Source organism: Pieris napi, chromosome 15 (assembly GCF_905475465.1).
Source record: "Pieris napi chromosome 15, ilPieNapi1.2, whole genome shotgun sequence".
In the NCBI taxonomy this organism is placed as follows: Eukaryota; Metazoa; Arthropoda; class Insecta; order Lepidoptera; family Pieridae; genus Pieris; species Pieris napi.
The window spans coordinates 6,311,135-6,336,928 of NC_062248.1; the positions used below are offsets into that span (position 1 = coordinate 6,311,135).

Below are 25,794 nucleotides of genomic sequence, written 5' to 3' on the forward strand. Positions count from 1 at the left end.
GTTCAGTTCACGGAAAAAAGATTCTTTGGGTTCGGCATAGAATAATAATTATATTATATTGTGTCTAGTTATGTCTTTTATTGACATAACTTTTACACATTTAAAGAAAACACTTTTTTACCGGATTGAAGTTATGTAACCTGTGTACCTATTATTATAAATTTATAATTATTTTACATAATTTTAAATTCAAAATTGACCACGCACGCTGTAAAGCACGCGAAATGTCGGAAAAATTTAAAATTATATAAAATAATTGTAAATTTATAATAATACATAACTTCAATCCGGTAAAAAAGTGTTTTCTTTATATTGTGTCTTCTACGACCGTTTGATACTGGCAATTTAATTAATCGTTTTAATCCAAATATCAGTCTTGTCTTTCAACCTGAAATAATTACTATTTTGGGACCCCGTATCGTTATACATAATATGCGTTAACTACTAGAAGGTAAAAGGGTTATTTCTATACCTCTAACATTTATATTTCAGGAGAATATAATAATCAGGAACTTCTTGGACTAAATCTATAAGTCATTGTACCTGGCTATCAGGCTACCTGTTCTCGTTTTGAAAATCGAACGAATACAGAATTAGCATTTTATCTCAAGTTATTAGTATCGGCGTTGCGCTGGAGGTTCCTTCCTCCTCTCCTTTGTCCAGAATACCGGCGTCCCTGATTGAATCGCTTCGATTATGACGTTAATCTGTTCAATGCAAATTGGACGAATAGCCATTTACATCCCTTTATCAGAATTCGGATAAAATATTCAAATATTTATCACTTGCATTTGCCGTAATATATAGGAGATAACAAATCACAATGGTGTATTTAAGTGGTATGTATTTTCTGGCTTATTTAAAATATTAATTGTTCATACAAAAAATATATCAAAATATGATGTTTTTGCAATTATTCTTTTACACCGTCACAATATCACAATATCACATAAATTAATTCATTTGGTTTAAAAATGTCGGCTATCATCGAATACGTGGATTATTAAAAGGATACTAATCCAGTACATATTGGTAAATATAAACGTATCGAAAAACGAAACGAAAAGTATATCTTTCCAAATATGTATAAAATAATTACGAAATAATTAATGTGTACCATAAAATGCCATTATCGTTAAAACACAAATCTAAATTTTTGACATTGTAAGACAAGCATCTATTTTCAGTATCACTTTGTACGCAGCTAATTATTTCGTTAATTTAATATTGAATTAAATCGATTAATTTAATTTATGATACATACATTTCTAATTTTATAACTTTTAAAATATTTAGTATTTCTGCTGCTCTCTATCTTATTTAATAATAATTAGTCTAAAGGCAAGTTATCTACATGGCTTTGTGCACTTCCTTTTTTGAGGCGATCTTTGAATCTAAGTCTAAGATTCAGAGTTACGACTTAGAGTATGTAATATGTTAAAAACTTAAAGTCTAAGTCTCGGCTCTGAATGAATCTTAGACATATCAATTTCCTCATAATTTTCGCGTTGTCACTTGCGTTTATACAAAAAACTAGCGCAGTCAGGATTCAAACGTCCATCTAAGGGTTGAGAATTGCATGTTTAACACTGCTGTTATTAAGTGAATTTCAGTTCATTAAATTTTCATTACACTAATTACATTTGGATCCGGGTCGGTGCTGCGACACGCTCGAAATTAGGAACGTTTTTACTCCATGCAACATGTAATATTAATTGTTCCTACATTGTTTAATTATATCACAACTAAACTGTGTCGTATATTACAATCTTGCGTCTATGTAAAATAGACGATAATACAGCTTTCGAAGAAACGATTATTGTAACTAGTTTTGGAATTATTTGGAAATTTTATTTGAAATGATTCAGACTTTTAATTTGATTAAACAATGTAGTTAAATACACAAATACTTAAAATGTATTTATTTATTTACACGTACACAAATTTAACACACATACACATCAATTACATTAGAACATAAGCAATCTACCAAAGGAAAAATTAAACAAACAACCAAAAAATAATATAAAAATAATAACTAAAAATTAATAATAACTAAAACTAAAAAGATAAACAATAACAATAAAAATAATAACCTTATTAAATTAAGTCTTATTTCTGTGTAAGTATTCGTGCCTACCTATATTTTAAGCCATTTTTTCACTACACAAAAACCAACGCCTAATAATTATGCGAAGAAACTTAATCTCATACTAACATTTTAAAAACGTGTTATAATTTTTAGAATTATAAAAGGCGAACCATATAATCTGTTTCCTTTGAATAAAGAATTGTTTTATCCTCTCAGAGTAGCGTTTACAATCTGAAAGTTGATTAATTAGCTGTGGAAATATCTGAGCGTTTTATAAGAAATCTTTCGTCTGCATTAAGAAATAAAATGTTGAGTGAATGCCGTTGAAATCTACCTCTTGCCCCTAAATCTCGGCGCTCTTTCATTCTATCGGCACGATTTAAAGTAACAAATCGTCGATGTCTGAAGTGGGTACACAAGTTAATGAGAGGATATTTGAAAACGTCTGAAAGATTAAATGCTAGCCATTTCTCGAGCAGGTAGTTGTTATGAAGCGGTTGCATCTTCTATCAATCGCTCAAATATTTGACTGGGAATAATGAGCGCTGACTTCTATTTGCAGATTCTACAGACATGTCTATTTGAAATATATTAAGTAATTTTATTATTTTACTGGCTTATAACTTTCAAGGATGGTTATCAAGTTGGTTTTTTTTATTTCCGATTATTTAAAGACGGTTTAACAAATTTACTAAAATTCTTTTTTTTTGGGATTTTATGACCTGAACTAAAATTACTTCTTATGTTTAATAATATATAAAAATATATATATAAAATAATGTTCTTAATTAATATTATTATGATCATCAGGTCAGAGTGATTGTACCCTGGAGATATTAATGGAATTCTTCCATTCTTCCACTAATAATAAGATTAGTGAGAAACACAATGATTTTGAAGAAACTGAATCTAGCTTGATTAACTATGACAATTATTGATTGTATGTGACATTTATTAAAGATGGCAATTGACTTGCAAAGTCTGTCATTCAGATTGAATCTAAAATTAATTTTAACGGATTACAGTATTAACAGTTTGTATAAAATTAATATAATCTGTTTCTACAATTGATTCCTATTGTCTATGCTTAAACAGTCGGGCGAGCCGCTGGAGGAGTCTGGTTCAAACACTGACACGAGAACTACGTATATGGTAGACATTAATACGACAGCAATATTATCTGAAACAAGAAAACACCCCTACACAACATTTAATAGCGTGTATATTAGCTTTGGAAGATAATAGTCGAGTTAAAGAACATAAAAATCAGTTGGCATCGAGTTCGGAATGCAATAATGTATCGCGTTCCTATCAAGTGGCAGTGCGCTTGATATTTCAGAGACTGCAAAGATTAGATCCGCTTTAAACATTTAAAAATGCTAGTACAAAAGCTATGCTTTCTACAATGCTATATGATATTGTTTTCTTAACCTACAATATTTTCTATATTCAATTTATGTATTTACTTTAAATGGCTTTCGGAAAATTTAAATGACTATTCTTAGAGAAAGCAAATAGTAATATAAAAGGTAATATGTTCAAAGTACAGTAAAATGAGAAATTTCAGTCTTCAGTCAGTCATCAGTTTAAGAAATCAGAAATTCTTTAACTCAATGGTAACAAATAGTGATATTTTGATTCCTAAAGTATTCTAATCTGAAGCATTCATATATTTTGAATTCAGAATGCGAATCGGGATATTATTAATGTAACTTTACGTTTCAAATGATTCGCAGAAAAGGGAGTTAGGCTAAGTGAGTAAAAGTCTAAGTCAATGTTTGCCGTCGTGATTTCGCTTCCCTCGGCCGGCGGTGACGCGTTCTACGTTCCATTTTTGAAAACGTGCATAGATTTTACAATTTAATAAGGGTAATATGATTTGCAACATTGAATAGTTCGAGAAACGTGTTATAGTTTTTTCTTCGATGTTATTTGCCGTTTAAGATGGGAAATTTCCCGACATTTTCTTCTTTTATGAGTGAAAAGTGCATGTCATTTCACAGTCGGCCCCGAGGGGAAAATCGCATGAGTAAATGTTGACATCCGACGTCGTTCGCTCAGTCTTGTCCTACGTTGTTCAGACATAATTGGTTGCACTAGAGTTTTATTCTATTCAAAGGTTTCTTGTCTTCCATTTTATTACTTTTAAGGATTAGTTTAATATTTGAAGATTAAAAATATAATAAAACGAATGTCTATTCATAACTTTATCTGTTGAACTAGGATAAAACGTTGTCTATGTTATTAATTGCTTTGCACTTAATATATTGAGGTTTTAGAGGTTTTTTTAAATTTAATCTCGAATAATGTATAGTGAATATATTTTAAATTATTTTGTATTCCCTTGAGTTTTCGTATATCGCGACTAAGTTTGCGATATCAGAGCTATCTTAAAATAACAACGAAGTTAGGATTCGTCGTTGGATAACGTCATCAAGTCTCTTTAGTCTGTAATTTTAAACTTATCATCAAGCTAAACATTTAAATTGCTATTAGTTTTACAGAGTACCAAGTATTACAAACACGGTATTTTGAACAGGGACGAAAGCAAACACTGTACTATTTTATATTTGCGGTTAATATCTGAACGATCAATTGCATGGTAATTAGGAGTTTGCTGGCTGTTTTAACACAAATTAGCTTTAATCAAACGAGCGGCTATTTCACCAAAGCCGATAATATGTAAAATCTGATGGACAGTAAAATTCTATGTCCATTCCCGACGGTCAAGTTTTCAGTGTTATTTTTATAATAGTCGGACTATTATTATTATTATTATAGGGACTGTTCTAAATTTAAAAATATATTATATATACGAGCTATATATATATATCGTATAAGAACCTTTTTATTGAGAGTTTTGTAAAAAATACATGAATTTGAATTTGGAATAACTAACGTTTCATAAGTTTAGAATAACCATAGAACATAATAACTATACCTTCTCTGTGAATACTGTAACGCGTTCGAACCTTGACTGAGACTGAATACTAACAGTAAAAGTTACATAGAAAAGTTCACACATATAACACATTTTCTATAGGTCACATACTATAGAAAATGCATACTTTGTCGTCTTCATACATTTCTCATCATTTTTTTTATATGTAACATCTAATATATAAAATTCTCGTGTCACAAATCTTCGTTCCCATACTCCTCCAAAACGACTCGACCGATTCTTATGAATGTTGTAGTGCATTTTCAGTAAGTCTGAGAATCGGCTTTCTATCTTTCAAACCCCTAAATGATAAGGGGTGTCCACGGCAAAATTTTTATTTTTTATTTTTTTTATTTTTTGTTCCATGTTGGTATGTATGTACCAAAAAGGTAGGATAGGCATTCAGGAGAAAGAAGTTCGCGGGGCCAGCTAGTAGTCTATATAATTTTCAATTAAAATAATAGATTATACAACATTGAATATTCTTAGTAGTTTTTAGGGACAAACTGCGGCTTATACAAATTAAATGCACCTCACCTCATTACCAATTCATGCCTCATGCGGTCGGCTGCAATCAGCTTTTTCTTGCCTTTCAATTTACTACACAAAGTGGTATTTCGAACACACTATTTACTCTTTTGGGCTTATGTCGAACAAACACGAGGTTGGCTCATAATATTTATTGATTAATAATATTTCAGTTAACGATTGTTTTAAGTAGGTACTTTTAGTCACAACGTCTGTCGGGTCGGCATCGTAAGGTAAATAAACGAAATATGGTTGAAATAATTCTGTACTTAACTAAAATACATTTGATACTAAAAACTGAAAACTAAACTCACGCAACCTGTAAAATTCTCACTTAAAGCGAAATGGAAACCAACCTGTCAAGTTTGAAAATAAAATTTAAATTAGCAATAAAAACGTAATGGAATGAGAAACAAAGGTTTCGTCTACTTCACGTACAAAAACTCGTACAATCCAAATTCAAGTTGAATCACAAAAGGTAATTCAACAAGTAAGTACTACGGGAAAACGTGTACCCACCGCACGCGATTTGCAAATAAAGCTAGGAAGATATCAAACAACATTCGTAACATGCGATAAGAGACCCTAGTTACAATTCCTAATACAAATAATATAAACGTATAGGCCTATACTAATCGATTTCTTTGCAAACACCTCCCTATCTTCACAAGTGCTACTAAAACTCAACGGCGCATTATAGATACTTTTATACCGGCATCGAAAACACCGACACATTTGATAACAAAGGAAAAACACCGAACGACCGACAAGATGTTCTAAAAATACTTTCGCAATCTAGCTACCTGTTCACCTGGGCTGCCCATTCCGGCCTTCCCATAAAGAAGAGGAGACGGGAAGCTTCGGGAAGGGTTTATCGTTCCTGAGGGAGCGTCCGCTAGCCTCGACACTATATCATTGCCACCTCGGTTCACTCGTCTACTACTGTTTGTTAGGACGCCGAATTACTGATTCTCTAATTAAAATTATAATAGCTCATTCGTCATGAAGTGAACATGATAAAACATCGGTCGGCGTTGTAATTAGTGAAATGAAGCCCCGATTTTCCGAGGCAAAATTTGTTAAACAACTCGTTTTTGTACATTACTGTAAATCGGTATCGTGTTGTCAATGCGCTACAAATTAAACGTACGCTGTGGTTTATATATTCTATCCCGAATATGTTAATACAGTTATTACAAAATAATATTCGCCTAGCGGAATAGTGAACTGTTATTAATAGTTATCCAATCCATAACGTTGCAGTGTTGATTTCACAAATAAGTAAACACGATCAAAATAAACGTTAAGCGATGAAATATTAATTTTAATTTTTAGACACATCAGTGTAATCGAATGCCCGTATTTAAAGCACACAACGCCAGTGTTATAAAAAAAAGAATTGCGAAACAAATTGCACTAGCTGGGAGCTATTGCCGAGATCTGAATTTTTGATTTTTTTTACAACACTGTCGAATCGTTTTATGAGCCAATAGCGTGTTTTATTATATGAAAGAATAATATATCGACATGCGATCACATACGAGGGATATTTGCGCAGTTTGAATTGCTTACGTTTAGTTGCTAAAATGGATGACGTAAGGCACATGATATTATATCATTATAGACATACGTTACAATTAATTTGAAGTAGTTCACTTCTTTTTCCGCATGAATTTTGTAAAACTTCACCTCTTCGACGATAATCGTTATATACCAGTCCATTAACATAAACAATTATAGTTCCTTCACCTTCACTAGAGGTAAAACCGGCAATGAACAAAAATCCATTCAATCGTTTTTCAATAAAATATAGTAATTATACAATATGTATAATTACTGGTAGCATAGTACATTTAGCATATTATAGTAGCATTTTACATATTTACGAGCCAATTGCGATTGTTACTAAGTAATTCTTATATGTTTAATGAATGTTGAAATAAATAGACGATAGATACACGCCGTAGATCTTGTGTACATATGTACTATGTAGGTACAATGTACTCTTATTACGAGCAGGTACACCGCAAGGCGGGACTTTACTGCACTCCAGAGACTACTGAGCACCTGACCTGAGTACATTGATTCTGCATGTACAAGTACAACTGTATTTACCTTTGACAAAATCTAATAGTTCTCCCGAGCGGTTTAATGCAACATTGAATTTTCTTTTTGATTTCGAAAATTCTAAATTCGATCAATCAAATGATGTCTTTAGAAACATGCATTTTATCTAGAATCTGAGTAATATTTTAGTCTCAGCCAAATTAGAGTTATAGTTTAATTTGTTTTTGAAACCGTTTTGTATTTCGTAAATACATATTGCCTTTATTTATTTTCACTTAAAAAGTCTTTTCCATTTATTTTTTATAGAAACTATTTCATTAGAATGAAACGTGTCTAAATCTAATAATAATTCCGTCTCTGAGTCACTTGTATGTTAAAAATAATCTTATCTCCATATTTGTATACCATTCCAAACTTTATCCTAATCCATTTAGCCGTTATTTTCACAATAACTGAATTAATTTTGTTGGGAATATTTCTGAAAACACTGGCTATGCTATTTTAAAAAATACAATATTATTATTTGCATTGTCGAGTTTTCATGCAGTCGCAATCTACATAATAGCTCGGTTATTTATTCACATTCATATGTATAGGATTCTTGCAAGGGTCCGTAGATACATGAGGGTGGTTACAAAACTTTTGGGTCTTTATTTATTGTTATTGCCTCATTAAGGTACCTTACAAGCGATATCCAACAAATTGCAAATAAATAAACCAACTCGCACACTCGCAGAATGGAATTACTTTAATTTCCGATGCATTTCGTATTGCGGCCGTATTTTTATTACGCACGCGTAAATTGGCTTCGTATGATAATAGCTTAATATAAATGAATTACCGGTGAGCCTTTTAAGCTGAGTGAATTGATGTAATAAAGTGGTTTGACATACCTCCTGCTAGATTCACTTTGAGTGTTCGAAGCTTTTGTTGTACACAAGTAAATAAAATACAAGAGACTGTTATTTATTAAAACAAAAGCTTGTACAATTTCCAATTTTTGTAATCTTGAAATTATATTACTAAGAATAATGAATTGATGATACTTATAGGCAAGGTGCATATTCTGAGCTTTACACACGTCGATTATAGGGTATAAGACATGCCAGTTTCTATACGCACTTAGTATTAATACCGCAAATAAAATTATAATGTATTTGCAGCGACGACCTCAGATCTGATATTGAAATCAATAATTCAACGTTTATTCGTTTGGAAAAGATTGTATATTGCTAAGCTCCTGCAATACAAATTGCACATAGCTGAGACTAATTTGGTGTTTCAGCAATTTAGTGCATTTTCCAGTTGTATCGAAATTAATTTGCTCCCAAATAAACACGTAATCTATTCCAATAGATATCTAAACATTAGCAGTGCCACTGAATTTCCACTTTGCGCACAATTAGGATCGTTCAAATAAAGCTTGCAACTGCACATCCGACTAGATCACGTCTAAAATATCATTAAAGGCCGTGCTTCGTAACAAATCTAATTTCATTTTATTTCCTGTTATTTACCTACACGAAGTTGATGATTTTATAGTAAAACGAATGGCTTATTAAATTTCCGATGATAACAGTTGTAATGAATTTTCGTTTAAACGTATTCCCATGTGTTACTAGTTCATGCATATATAATTATATATTTACAATTTTTACTTAAAATATGAAAAATTCGATTCTTATGACGCAAAGATTTTGAGTACGGTACAAACGATATATAAGTGATTATTTTTTAGAAAAGCTCGTATAACCAATATAAATCATAAATCAATAAATGCGAGATTTATTAAAAATAATATTATAACTTATAGTGAAGGTGTCACTACAAATATTTTAGAAAAAAATTATGATCATCATAAGACTGAAAATTTTTAAATGCACTTTAAGAGCGAGAAGAATATGAAAATTTTACGAAAATCTATGTAATCGACCATGCCAATGCAATCTTATAAATGAGTTGGGTTTAGACTCTTTTTCAAATTTATTTTAAAAGCTAATTGGTTACAATGATTATATAGATGACGTTGTTGAGTTACTCGAGTTTCTAGCGATATTTTGAACTTATTGAGCGAAAATTTTGAGACCGCAACCCTTTGAATAGTCAATGTCGCGTGGCCTTATCTCGCCGCAGAAACGCGACACCACATTACCGGTATTATGGTGGATATATCTCCAATATGTGCTCTCGCGTTGAGGGTTAAAGTTGTAAATTCTCTACTAAAATACACGGAATTTTCAAAGTGCAGTATATTGTACTAGTTAAGTGATAGACCGGCGTAACAGACTTAAAATATTTGCATAGCTGAGATAAGTGATTGGTTTATTTTTGTTGCAGGATTTTGTATTTTTATTTATAAAAATAATCCTTTTTATCTTACATTAATGTTCATGTTGTTCATCAAACCCACGGTAAGTTAAGTCATTTATTAAGAAACCTACATGCAGCAATCAATAACTAATCAAGAAAGTTTTCGTAGCTGAGCTACACTATCGCTTAGTTTTCCAATTTTAAATAATAATCTACCATAATAGACACTTAATTAAACTATGTATGGACTTAAGACTGTTTCAAAGTACAACGATTGCTTTTTCAACATAATATTTACGTTATATTCTTCGTTCTTACGATTCTACCACTTCCTACTTTAACTCATGATATTTTCAGCGTAAGAACAAGGATAAGATGTAGGAGTATTTAGGTCGAAATAAAAGTAATTTTAATAAAATTTGAATTATAATAAGTTTTTTACCTTATATTTGTATTATTCCCTATATGTATTCTTAAATGGCGTATCTTAAATATACGAAAACTGACTTATAATTTTCTTCGTAGCCGGAAAATGCAATAAGCATAAGTGAAATACTCCCACACATTGCACTACGTAAACCGATTAACGAACTTTGTGCATTAAATTCACTTACACGGGTTATGCTTTCAAATAAATTGCGCTGATTGCTTAGTCCTTACGAAATAAATTTCAATTTTCTTAGCGCTAATTCGAAAATGTATAGGTTGAGTTCACTAAGATAAATTGATTTTTTGATACATGATAAAAATAACTGTTGTAAAAACATCTAAATATTTTATAAACGTGCCAATTTATTTATATTATATTTAATATTAGGTATGTAATCTCAATAATGCGCCAGCGGCATTCGTAACCCAGAAATAATAAGTATGTTAAGATTCTTTCGTCCTGACTGTCTTTGGGTTAATATAGCTTTATGCATAAAGCTATGCCTCAGGTTACGTTTTGCATTGTTCTGTACTTAATGTGTGTGAGTTATAAATAAAAAAACAATGGGTTGCACTCCGGGAGTGCCGGCAGACGTGAAAACTTGAATATTAACGTTGTGCATTTTTGATTTTTTGGAATGGTTAGGGAATAATTTTGCACGAATTGCTTTAATTATCAGTATATAAATACTATTATTTATGTGGTAGAATACAAGATTTATTTATTGCGCTATCGTACACAAACATGACAATTTATATTACATTAAATACGCCGCGCCAGCTGTCTACTCTCCATCCGTCTTACGAATTTTCGATCAGGTCACGTGTCCTGACGCGAGTTGAACATTTTGCACCCATTCCAAAAAAAGTGTACAACGCCGCTAAAGAAGTTTTCACTTCAAAAATATCAGTGTCAGTTTCTAACGTCAATAAACGAAATAAAAAAATACGTTTACGGCTACTCATATAACATATATCTCTAAATTCATTCTTACTTTTTACTTACGCTAAATTATAATAAAAACCGATAGATTAAGTACTGTAACAATCTATTTAAATTGATAAAAATATTATCAATTTTTACAAGATACGCCCGCGGTGGATTATAGTGAGGCGATATTTTGTAGTCATGTCGGCGTTGTCATGAATTACGTTACGGCAGTAGATAGTTACCTTGTTATTCCGCCTACGTGTTCAATTTAACTCGCTACGAAGACATATAGCCGAATAACTTGCTTTTGTGATATTATCGATAACCGAACTTTGGTAGGTAAACTAAGCGTAATGCGCTTCTGAATTGGTTAGCGATTGACAGCTTTGTGTATATTGCTTGGGACAATTGTCAATTTAAAGGATTTCGATAGACAATGTCTCAATCATACAACTTATTTGTAAATAATTTTAAGATATCATATAAAGCGAGCCTTGAAATAATAAAAATATATTTACGGATTTTGAGGCGTTTTTTTAATAAATGCATATGTTTGAGAGTTTTCTTCCTTCCTAGTACTTAGATATATTTTGTTATATATAATAATACAAAGTACCTTGATTTCATTAATAAATAGGTATAATTTATTCATTCTTTGTTCATCATTAAAAACTATTAACTTGCTTTAAGCTTTAAACAAGTATAGCCTGATATCTGATAGCATTTATTCACCTAGCTATGAGAGGCCAGATAAAATTTGCCCGTTCATATGTGAACATAGGCCTGTGTATTGGCATTCATAATTATATGAACCTCCCTGGGGGGCAGTAAACTGACAGTCGGTTTGCGATATCGGCTCGATGTACCCGCTTGAATACACCTGTGACACGCGAACTGAACACTGCCATTATTTCGGGCTTCGCAATTTGACCGATACAGCCTCTAGTTATGATTTAAATAATGCCTATTGTGTGAACGAAGTCTAAAGTTTACTTTGAACCAACTTCTTACTCACCATGTTTATTCTTTTCTCTGTTAACAATATTATCCTGTCTAATAAGATTATTTTGTTGTATATATATTTTGCATATGATTGCTTACTTAATATTGACATATCGAATTATCATATTTTTTTTACATTTCTCCGACATTTTAAGATTGACTCCTGGAATACTACGACAGTATTTATAATTAACAATTACCTGGTTCAATGAGACGTATCCCTTCATAGATCAAAATTCAAAAAGTCATCGTCGAGCAAGGGTCAATCCGTTCAATGTACCGAGAGGGATGGGTCAGTATTTATTTGCATGTAATTAGCTCGGGCCGTGATCGACTATGACATAACTTTGCTAAAGCCATATCGGGGCTTTTCAGATAAAGGTGAGAGTTTTGGATCTGTACAGATATAAATTTTCAGACGTAAATTTTGTAGGTTTACGAAAAAAAAATTCATTTTTGCATTGGATCTTTATAACGTTTATTTCAATAGATTTTGTTGGTCATGCTTTATTGATACGTACATGAATCGAACCCAAGAACGTTCTTGAAATAACGTACGATCGTCACCACACGTATACATCATAATATGCGTACCGCCAACGGTAATGTTTGCTATTAAAATAAATATACTTTTATAATTTTTCGTATACTTTAGAAATTCCAGCTCATACAGCTTCTTTTGATCACAAAGGCAATGAACAGTATATGTTTTAAGGGATAACGACTGACTGAGCTACGCCAGACTGAATTTCTCAATTAACAACACAAACGCATTTTAGATTATTAATTTTTCTTGAGATTTTTTAGTGGTTAATGTAACAATAAAAACATTGCCTAAACTGTGTTATTTGTATTTTAATTGACTTGAAAAGGAGGATCGAATTCATTATGTATTTGTTACTGATTGGTAATTAATCAAGTCGAAGGGTCAGAAAGAAGCCGCCCCTTCAATCTTATTAGCGCTGATTTTTAGCGGACGCTTTTTCCCACAAAACCATGAACCTAATTAAAAAAATAATGTATGTTAGTAGAAGCGTTTTAACTTTAGTTACGACTACAATCGTTTTAAAATTATACCAAATATAATGCTCATACAACTTCCGTAATCCTATTTAAACTCAAATATTTTTTAGTTTATCTAGAGTTTAAAACCAAATAATCTATAACTTTAGGCTTAGTTTTATCATTATTATTTTACTAGCTAATAAAATGCTCTCTCACTATGTGTTTATCTCAGTTAATATATTAATAATTTAATATATAAATATGACTTGGATTTGACCCACGCTACAATTATATATATATAATTTAACAAGCAAAAATAAACGAATAAATAATAATGGTGCAATATTAAAAATACATCAACTGAACCAAAAATGTCATTGTATTTGCTTCCAGCTTATCTGTGCAATATTAACATGAGTCGTGTTGCCGTGTTCAAAGCTATGTGGATGAGCAAACAGATATTTGTATCAGTTCACTGTCTTCCACACATCGAGTTGTATTGGCTTTTAAGCATATCAACGAGGTAATGAATTGATTCAGATATGAGCTGGTGGACTGTGCTAATCGTTAATCATTTCTGGTTTCAACGTTTGTCTTGGGAGTGAACTTGTCGAGTTAGGTGAGCATAGGTAGGATTGATTTTAACTTCTACGGCCTAATAATTATGGACCAGTTAGTACGGCATTTGTTACAGTTAGTCGTTACCATGGTAACAAGAATGGTACAAATTAAATTTAAATGTTGTCGTAGTTAAAATTATAGTAATAATTTAAAAAAATCAAATAAAGTTTTTCTGTTTTTTTTGTGTTTTTAAAACACAATTCTAGGCAGACCGCACTATACCAAAGTACAATTTATTACTGCAACTTGTACTCTTATCTTGCCATGTAAAACCGCGCCAATCCGTTACCGATATTTAGGCAAAATACAAATTCTTTCCAATAGAATTCTAGTTTGGACTGTATTCCTCGAACTCCTAAGTCGCTTTTCATATAAGTCGTACGAAACTTTACGACGTTTTTCCTCGGATAATCTCGTGATATTGGAAGGCTGCATTCAGTGGGCTGCACAAAATTTTCTATAAGGATAAAAGCAAACAAGATAGCCATCGAACTAATGTTAAAGCTGGGCTATAAAATGCAACGTTATATTTAAAGGACAGTGATCTGAATGAAACGTTGGAAAAACTACAATATTGGTAAAATGTTGGCAGAGAGGAAAACTTCCGTAGGGAATATGATCTACGGTGACTTGTTTTTATTTTTATGGCTGCGTTTAAAACGCTAAATAAAACTGATATTTTTATACCAGGTTATATAACACCAGTATAAATCCTTAGAGGCCTTGGTAGATCAGGCCTTTTACTTCTGTGTATTAATTTTAATAGTTATCCGGAGTTAAAGCAAAGTCAAATTATTTATTTCAATTAGACTATCTAAAATGGCACTTTTGAACGTCAAACAAAATACAAAGAAGATTCTAGTTGCCCCTTCCAAAAGGTAGTTTCGTGTGGAGAAGAATGGGCAAGAAACTCCACACTTACTCTTTTAATATAGGTTTACAATATTTTGTTTACATTAGTTAAATAATTATATGTGAAGACAATGTACTCTTAGAATAAAACTACTATGCTAAAAAAGTTAGTATACATGTTCCTCACATATTTACAAATATCGAAACCGTAGAATATCATTCATTAAAGAGTAATAAAAATAATATAAAAAAAACACAATAAAACAGTGTGTGAGATAAAATAAAATAATTACATTTTGTAGTATTATAAATTTTAAAAAAAATGTTAAAGCAAAAAATCAGCAACCATTTTGATTTTGTCCAGCAGATACAAAACATATACATTTCGGTTTTGGCATTCGTACACAACTCTTCCAATTTTCGTGCATTATGCAGTTTAAACGACCTAGCGCATGCAATATTAATAAAGTAAAAAGAATTTTAGGGCAACAATAGAAGTGTCTGGCAAGTAATGAGTAGTATGGCGACCATACGGCGGTAGCCTGCGATTGCTGAAATGTTTCCCATTTTGGCATTCTTTCAAGTTAGTTAATGTATACAAAACAACGTTGTGAACACTGATACGAGAGTACTTTTTGTGGTATTTACATACTTTCTATTGTAGATTACACCTTTAACAATAAAATTATTTAGAAAAAAAAATCGACTTTGAAGTCGGTTTTTGAATACGTGTAAACATTTGAATACGTGTCAACATTATTTACGGTACCAAAATTTGTGGACAAACATGCAAACCTTGTTGACCTTATTACTTTTGTGTCAATTTAAAAATGTCGGTACTTTTTACCTCTAAGTCTTTTGACTTATTTATTTTTAAATAGACACGAGAGCGAACGGGACAGAAAACTCAATTGTTTCAAATAGCTATTAAATTGTCCTCATCACTCATATATTACTATATATGTAACAATACTTACCCATACTATTAGAATAGTGGTAAGTATTTATAGTAGGTTAACAAAATGGTACAAAATAATAGTCAAGACAAAGTCAAAAATCATTTATTCATAGAGGTAACACAATGTACACTTATGAACGTCAAAAAAGAAATATACATTAAATGCTTGTAATTTCACATTTACTGCCACTTTTCAAATCAAGGGCGTAGAACGGGAGAGAAGAATAGGAAATAAACTCTCCGCCACTCTTTTAAAAAAAATCAATTTTAGTACAGCGGTATTATTAGCGTCATCTAATATCTAAGACAATTGTGAGTCAGCTATTCGCTTTCACTGTAATATTTTTCCTTTATTTAACATTTGTAACGCAATATACTGCTTGCATATAAAGCAGATAAGCCTTGTGAAATATAAAGCTTTGTTAAACTGCAAATACGGCAGTGGAGTGTTGTATTCATTAATTTTATTTTCGGAGCTAAACTGCTGGCGTGTTTGCTATTTCTATACTCGAACGCATTATATAAATGTTGCTTTTATACTGCATTTGATTTAACTTCACAGTTCTGACTGTTGCGAAAAAAAAATTAGCTTTAACTTAAAAAATGTATGTTTAATATGGGGATTTGTATGTAATTTATGCTAATGTACTTTTAAAGTAACATCAGTAGTGTTAGCTTCAGCGTATGGCTCTCACTTCTGAGGTCGTTGGTTCGATTTCCGGCTGTGCACCAATGGACTTTATTAGTGCGTTAAAGTTTTAACTCGGCATACCGTGAAGTAAAATGACCTGAGGACACCGGCATGTGTCAGACAAGGCTGATCACCTATAAAATAAAAATGATCAAAGAAACGTGCATACGTTTACATCTGAGGCTAAGACCCATACAGCGTTGTATATTATTATTTGAGACCCTCTTATTCATCGAAACTTAATCACTCTCATTACGTTATTGCAACTAAAGTATTAATTCATCTCTTTATTTGTATTGTTTTTACCCTGTGATGAAAGATAACAAAATGCATTAATTAATATATAATTCTACAATTTTTTTTTTCAAATATTTTGCCATGTATGTGATGTGGGCAACGGGCAACGACGGCCTCAGATATTCACGACGATCACAATTAAAAACAAAATATTCTTTTTTATCAGCATTTAAGCATATATACTATCATATATAACTTTCTTAATAATTATAATACAAATATAAAAACATTTGTATTAAAAACAAAAGATTTCACATTCGGTTAACCTTTAATACTTAATACGCATTAATATTTATGTTTGAAATCATCATTATAGTGATCGCATTTTTATATATTTTATAAGGTTTATCCACCAAAATTTCAATGCATTTTAATTTTTTAATGCATGTTGTCGTTAAGAATTTTTTAACTAACAATTCTTGGTAATAGTAAATTTAAATTGTATTTCATTGAATGAAAAATGTTTTATGTTGTAAATCAAAACCGTCGTTCAGCCATCAGTCGACAATTAACTGAGGGTCATAACTCACATATGTTGACGCCTATTGGACTTAACTGAAAATACCACAAACAGCCGAGCCATCGTTTAAATTGAAACTAATGTTTTACAAAAAGTATTTATATAATTTTTTTATGTACTACGCAAACGGCAGTACTCACCTGATGTTCATATTGCCGCGATCCCAAGTGCGTTGCCTTCCTTTTAAGAATTGGTTTGCTTTTTCCTTGACCCTAAGTCGAATTTGTTCGGAAATACTTCAGTGGGCAGCTGGTTCCACATAGTGGTGGTGCGGCAAAAACTGGCTTAAGAAACGCTCAGTTTTTCCGTAACCATACAATATTTTAAAATATAAAACAACACAATACAAGGTATTTGGTCTACAGTGTGTTGAACACATAGGACTCTTCTAGCTTTCTCCACTTATGTCTATCCCGGGTCAACTCTATTCCACCCAGCCCCCTCCGTGATTGCAGATCATCCCTCCATCGCCTGACCTGTCTATCTCTTTTTTTTACCCTTCTTGGGACTACTATTTAGTAGTGAATCTTCTCTATTTCTCAAGACTTGCTCTTGTCATACTTACAAAAATAGAGTATTTGCGACCTACATCAAAACTATGGGAAGGATTTGACGTGCATGTGGAGAAACCTTTGGACTGATCGCTCATTCTTGACAAAACCCCTACGAAACGTTATACCATGATAAATAAACTTATCAAAACGAAATATTTAATAAGGCCAATAAATAAAAGGATTTTTTGCTAAAGAGGCATTCAGATTTTTTCACACCTCACTATGATAATTATAAATTTTAATAAAAATCTTATCGAAATATAAATTTCAATGAAATATAAGATTACACGGAATAGTCGTACAACATGATGGATGTTAGGAATAAAAATTCATTTCTTGAAACCACTTGACTTAATTCCAAGTACTAATTGACCTTCCACGTTTCACTTTTCATTAGCCTTATATACGTGAACTACCTACTTTCTGGTAACGGACTCAAAATGTTGATTTTTATATAATTATTTAATTGACGTTGTTGCGAATGCTTATTTACACTTCTCACCTGAATAGTTTCAGGGAAGTGAGCAATTAATTCCCTCAGTCTAGTCACGAAAATTTTTCATTTTAATTAAAGCTCCGACCGTAGGATCGCCGGCTAATTAACCCATTAAAACACAGACTGTACTTTCATTTTATCTTTTTTCCTTTAACGTTCACTTTCTTGCAATTTTCGAAATGAAAATAGGAATAAGTCGGGAACAGACAAAAGCGCGCACTGCATCGCTAACCTACTTGCTTTTGTGCGGCTCAAATTACCCCATTACTGTTTGACAGATCCAGGTCTATTCTTTTAGTCTTCCGTCATTAAAAAGGGATAAAAATCCAAGGTTTACAAGATCTTAAACGACCCTTTACGTCAATTCCCCCGAGATAAAGTCGAGCACTTAATATTGTTAAACAGATGAAAGAAGTTATGAAATGAAATTAAATTTCTTCGAGAAACAACTAAGTATCAAGGAGCGTTTTAAATTAAGAAATTCTAGGCAGCGTTCTTACTTAATTATGGTATTAAAATGTTTTTACCGTTATGATTCGTTAATAAAAACACGTTGATATTTATAAAATAACGCTCGGCCAGGACGCGTTATTATTTATTTTGTAAGCGAGAAAAATCCTGACAATATTTCAAACGGGCGCACTAGTTTTGTCAATAGGAATTAGGCTGTATTTTGAGGGATGCCTTTATTTTACTGGGGAAAAATATAAAAAAGGTTTTGTTAAAACGCGAGCTGAAACTTGTTGCCGTCATAAAAGCGGGCGACGAAACTCCCTAGACAATAGCACATGTCAGCGGAGGTAAGGCTGCGTGCACAAAGCGAGTGCCTGCGAGTACAGTCAACAAGACAAGCGGGTGGAGCTGCGATCATCTGAATGACGAAGCAATTACGTGCATTCAACCCGGAACGCAGTCAGTCGCGGCAAGTGGTGAGATTGGTTTCAATAAAAGCACAATCCCTCCCCCATGTTTTTCTTTCACCACTCAACTATAAACGGTTATTCACTCCGAACACTGTCATTACTTAGTCTTAATAAGCCTTGTGAATTAACAGGATTTTCTTTTTTCCAGATAGCTGCCAGTTTTCCTTCGACTCAACGTTTGAAGGTACAGTCGATTTCACTTACTTTAGCTCCAAGCGCACGGAAACTGAAATAAAATTTGTGTAATTAATAACTTGAAGCGCTCGTAAAAATCATCAAAGGCGTAAATTGTGAAACAAGAGGGGCTTAAATCGGTTCGCGGCACGTGCTAGCCCAAGAAAAACCTTCGCAATCATTAATGCGCGCTCAAAATGCCGGCGGCCGCGTTGATTAATCATCTGTTATGATGAATAGCATCCACAAAAGATATTCTCGCTTTTTAATCTGAACTCGCCCTTATAAAAATACGAAATTAAAAACAAACAGCAGATAATGTGCATGCTATTGGATTGCAAGATTATTTTGTTATTCGTGCACATTACCTTTTGTACAGTTTATTTCCGGTCTATTTTCACTAACATGAACGTTACACAATTGGAAATATTTCCACATGTTGCTAGACTTTAACAAAGAGCTTTCATTATTTTGTATAATAATATTTTAAAGCCACTGCGTTACCGGTGTTCTGAATTCTTTGTTAAAATTACTATTGTGTCGAAAATCAATTGGTATAGGTTGTAAACTATGTTTATGTTTAATATATTATGAGTGATAAGTATATATATCAACGATCAAATTTAGAAATATGATTATCGGTAAAAATATTAAATTAAACCTTATTCTAAACTATTCTTAATATAAATAATCATCGTTTATTAATTGCATGTTAGGATACAGTTAAACCGAATTCGTTTTTGTTTAAAGAAAAGCCTTGACTACTACGAGTACTTTTCCCTACGTAGACACAGCGGACATCAATAATGTAAACAAATTGTAGCCCCTGCTAGAACCAAGAAATGACTCGAATCCAAATGACATTTGTTTATGCGACTTGAATCGAGCATACTCTAACTGATTGCATCATTCATTGAGTCGTTTGACGAACGAGTCCAACAATTTATGTCCAAATAAGCTGTTACTCATATTACGGGGGGCGTTTTAAATGTTTTTAAGATGCATAGTGGCCGCCCAGTGACTCATTGAGCGAATTTAATACGTTGAGTGCACCTATTTTAAAAGCAGTTTTAAATGTCCACGAGATTGATCGCGAGGATCGGGTGGCTAATGTCGGGATTGCATTAATTTATCGTTTGTTTATGTTCCAAGTTTAAACGGCAAATATTAATATTAACTCAGTGTTAAGTAGAAATTATGATTGGAGGGGAAGCTTGGTCTAGTTAAAATAATTGCGTTAGTTACATCACATGAAGTTAGTAGACATTTATCTGTATTTGCGGAGTCCCGTTGAGATATATTTGGCCTAATATTGACCTCGGAGTGTTTCAATTTTCATTAATCTCTCATAATGGCCTTTAGTAGTCTATTTTAGTCAAATGAGACATTACTGCGTAGGTGGGCGTGGACTTCGACTCATTCACCTGTCACCTATTGTAATGAATATCTAGAAACAACATTGTCTATTTAATTAGTAGATAAGATTCACTAGTATAGTCTTTTTCGGCCAAATTGTGTTTACAATTTGTTAATACGAGACCTTAGTTAAAATGGTCCAATTAGACCGTAGGTAGCATTAGATTTTTTTATGATTAAGGGGGTGAAAAAATACGCAATTAATAGAAGATTATATGTTATTACATAGTCATAAAAAATAATTAATTTATTAACAAAAAACAAATTATACGAATACACTATGTCACACTAAAATAAACATAAATCAGTGGCGCTACAACCTCTAGGTCTGGGCCAAGACTTCTGAATCTGTTTCATGATCATTTTTCAATATAATAGGCAAGTAGGTGATCAGCCACCTTTGCCTGACACACGCCGTCGACTTTTTGGGTCTAAGACATGTCGGTTTTCTCAGGATGTTTTCCTTCACCGTTCGGGCGAATGTTAAATGCGCACATGGAAAGAAAGTCTTTGGTGCACAGCCGGGGATCGAACCTACAACCTCAGGCATGAGAGTCGCACGCTGAAGCAACTAGGCCAACACTGCTCATTATTTATCACACTCCTGGTGTATAAATACTGTATTTTCAGAGCCTGCGACATAATGCGAATAATATATTAAATAGTATGTATTGAATTTTAATAATTTCCTACAATTATGTACAAAATCCAAAACTTAACTCAAGTAACCAACCAACCGTAAGATTTAATATCCTTGATAGTGTTCAATACGGAATTATGACTTGATTATTAATATGCACCTAAGACCTTCTACCGTCCAAACTGTAAAACATATACGGATCAGAATGAAGAGTGAATTTTGAAAATCCTGCACTACATTTAGTGAACACTACTAAAGGCTTTCAGCTCAATATTTTGACAAGAAAACATAAAACTCCACGTTTCATCTCACAACACCATTTGACGAAAGGTTTCACTGTAAAGTATCCGAGAAATAGTGTGCAAGTACCCTCTAAAAGTTATGTTTCTTGTTTACGGTGGACGGAGAAAATTACTACACTGTTATGTAAGAGTTGCGAACTTTCTTCAATCTTCATATCTGCTTTCAAAAGTTTATCATATTAGAAACTTACAGAGTTTCTTGATGCGCTAATCTACATATTACTACTTTAATTACTGGCCCGAATTAAAAAGTTATTTCTATTTGGAATAGTCAGTTTATTAACTTAAGCAATGTTATGTTATGTTACATTGCTTAAGTTAATAAACTTAGTTATAAAGCAGAACCAAAGCAGATAAAATTGTGGACCACACTTAAATAAAAACTGTGTAAGACTAATATTTAGTTTTAAATATATTAGAGAAAAATCCTTAAGAATCCCTTCTCTCTATTGAACATAACCTCTGACATTTAAAAAGGCGAAAATATTATATATTTACTAGCTGCCCCCGCGAACTTCGTTTTCCTTAATACCTTGCCTACCTCTTTAGTACATACCAACATGAAAACTTTTTAGGTATTTCTGTGATTTTTCTCTATATAAACCCCAGAGTTCAAGTTATAAGTTCTTAACTAACAAATAGGGGTTGATCGTAGAGGATAGATGAAAATTACGGATTATACGTATTTTTGTATGCTGTATCATAAAAAAATAAAAACAAATGTTTTGTCTAAAAGATAATAAATAAAATTTTGGGGCGGACACCCCTTATCATTTAGGGTTTGAAAGATAGATAGTAGCCGATTCTCAGACTTACTGAATATGCATAAAAAACTTCATAAGAATCGGTCGAGCCGTTTCGGAGGAGTATGGGAACGAACATTGGGACACGAGAATTTTATATATTAGATGTGTCAAACGTGTCGTTTATTATTATTATGTGTGATATAAGATCCAATTAGGAATAATACACATTGCTTTAACCTTTGCTAAACGTGTGGGTATCAGTTTTCAACGTCTTTAGAGCAATAATTGCTACGCCACGAATAAATACAGGTTTTTATATCACTTCATAATAGACTTTATGTCGTAAGAAAGCAGCGAGTCGAATTTTAAACAGTTGGTGGCTGACGATATAACGTCACTTACGTCATTTTTTGGAAAGAAGCGATATCAAAAATATAAAATTACAAATGCGGAGTAGTTTAAATTTATTTATTTATAGCCTTATATCAGAAATACAAAATATATACATTATAACTATTGTTTTTCTTAATCTACGATAACTCGTTCTGTGTGCCTACTGGCAAAGCCCTCCCTCATTGTCCTCCATTTTTCCTTATTGTATACCAATCTCGTCCAGGTCTTAGTCTTTCCAGCCATTTCCATGATTTCATCGGCCCACCTTTTAAATTGCCTACCTTTCTTTCTTTTATAGCCCCTTGGTTCCATAGTGTTAAATGAAGAGCATGTCGTAAATCAATAAACCCGAATAAAAGAAACATAACTTTTAAAGGGTACATGCACACTATTTCTCAGGATACTTTACATTAACTTTTCGTCGAGACAGAATACGAAATTCCACCCGTATCACCTCGACGTCCGCCGTTCCACAACTGAGTGTTTTTCAAGGCAGTTTTTGCCGCGCACAACCACTATGTGGAACCAGCTGCCCACTGAAGTATTTCCGAACCAATTCGACTTAGGGTCCTTCAAGAAAAGAGCGTACCAATTCTTAAAAGGCCGGCAACGCACTCGCGAGCCCTCTGGCATTGAGAGTGTTCATTGGCGGCGGTATCACTTCACATCAGGTGAGCCTCCTGCCCGTTTGCCCCCCGTTCTATAAAAAAAAAACGCAAAATATGACGTGAAGAGTGGCTGGCTACTTTCTTAGCTACAAAATGTACATAATTAGAAAAGTTTCTACGAGCAAGTCGTCGTCTGTCACTGCCTGACACCGCCCTCATGTCCGGATGCGAATTATAATTTCACCGAACAAATTATTTACAAATTATTATTAATGTTTCTTGTTTTTCCTGCAGTATTATCCACTCTGATTTTATGGTTCGTGACATGTATTACATTTTAGAGAAAATTAACGTGAGTGAAATCTTAAAACGTCTTCTTCGTTTGCTGAAAAAGATAAATCGTTAATCAAGTCAAAATTAAAACAATACCTACATCTTACTGACATTTAATTACAAGAACACTAGAAACTTCAATTGAATTACAGACTTAATTAACTAGTTTAATAGACAAACTAATCCCTTACCTTACTTATCCCGTAGTTCGTTTAACTGTGCTCTGTAATAATTTATTAACCCCAGTAACATTAAAAGAAATTATAGTTAACAGTCACGACGTTTCGTGTTCTATAGTAAAAACTTTTCGATACTTTTGTCAAGTAATTACATACATCAAAACGATATCGTCAATCCTCCAGCAAAAACGCACAGATTTTTCATTAGGTATAGTTTAACACGAATACAGACAATTTGTTTTCGTGCTGATTCCAAAAGCGCCCACCGCGCGTTGCTCAAGTTTCCTGAGCACAAAAATGTTTTATGCAATTACTATATGAAAAACATTGTTCATTCTATTAGACTTAGTATATAGTTATTTAACTTAACATGTGAAATTTAGAAAATTTAATGCGTCATGCATATACTGAATTTTATTGCCACCGTTACGAGGTTACAACGTCTTGAAACTAACTAAAGAACTTTACAATATCGTGTTATAAAAATGGCAATATTTGGCACGACATCCCGTCAACGCATTACTTGCTTAAATGAGTGTAATTACGAAAGTTTTTATTACCAAGTGCGCGCCAAAAGCGCCATCTACTATCGTGTTCCATTTCAACGACGTGGAAGCTATGCCAATGTCTTTAGAAGTTATGCATATGTTAAGTGTGAATACAATACGCACTTAATGTTTTATAGTTTTGTCTAGACTAATTATATTCTGTACAATATTTTACTATACATTTCAATACATTATTAATTGATTGCTTCAGTGGATTATAGTTTGTTAGCTTTCTCAGCCATTTTTTTTGCCAATTGTCATGTATGGAGGTTATAATTAATAGGTTACAAGGAGGTTAAAATTAGAACTCCTTGTCCGTAGTACTTTAAAGATAACGGGAGCCTTCTGGCATGGAGAGTGTCCATGGGCGGCGTCATAAGTGACGTAAGTGACGTTTTTACATCAGATGAGCCTTCTGCCCTTTTTGCCTATAAAAAAAACTTCTACTATCAACGTTTTTTACACCTCTTACCTTGGTTGTGTACCTATGGTTTTGTGTACCTAACACACACACACATGATAAATTAAATGCGTATTTTGGCATATATATATTACACTCCCCACCATACATACAGTATCTTATGATTTAATTGTTAAAAAAATATCTGAATAGTAGTAGTTGATAATAGCTCTGACAGCTCGTAGTGACAAAAATATCTCTAGGTAATTTTTTCATGCAGTCCACTACAAAAGAACTTCGTTCCACACCTGTCCGTCATACTCAAATGACATTTATAGAACGGTTAAAGCTTACTTTTAGTAAAGGTTTAAATATGTTGAATTCAATTGGTATCGGTATGTCACTGACCTCTGTCTTGACATCAGTCGTTAACTATTCGGGAATTAAATTTCTTAACAAAGATGACAATACAAATATAATCCACGACTAGATTGTTTTAAGATACCTTTTTGTACGGCCATCTTTATAACATATTTTTAAAAAGTTCGTTACAATTTCTCCCAAAGCTCAAAAGGTGCACATTTTTAAGCATAAGTTTTAAAATGAAATCACATCTTCCTTTTATTTAAGCTAAAACTTTCATAATTGCATACGCAGTGAAGTAAAAAATTACTTTTTCGGATGACTATTTTCAGAATGAAATTGCTCGACTTTTGTTTGACAGTTCAATTTTATAGTTATATCAATATATTTTTCCAGTACTACCTATGCACATTGAATAACAAGGTAACACTATTTTATAATCACAAACATTCTTCTACAGATAAAATTTATTTTA

At 32.5% G+C, this 25,794-nt stretch overlaps 1 protein-coding gene across 1 annotated transcript in view; it reads left to right on the forward strand.

Annotated features, from left to right (window-relative positions):
- Positions 1 to 19,382: 19,382 nt before the first annotated feature.
- The window catches only part of LOC125056703 (muscleblind-like protein), a 164,866-nt gene continuing 158,454 nt past the window's right edge, over positions 19,383 to 25,794 (forward strand). Inside the window, exon 1 of the mRNA XM_047659973.1 lies at positions 19,383 to 19,401. The gene's annotated coding sequence lies outside the window, so the exon portion shown is untranslated. The remainder of the gene's footprint in view (positions 19,402 to 25,794) is intronic.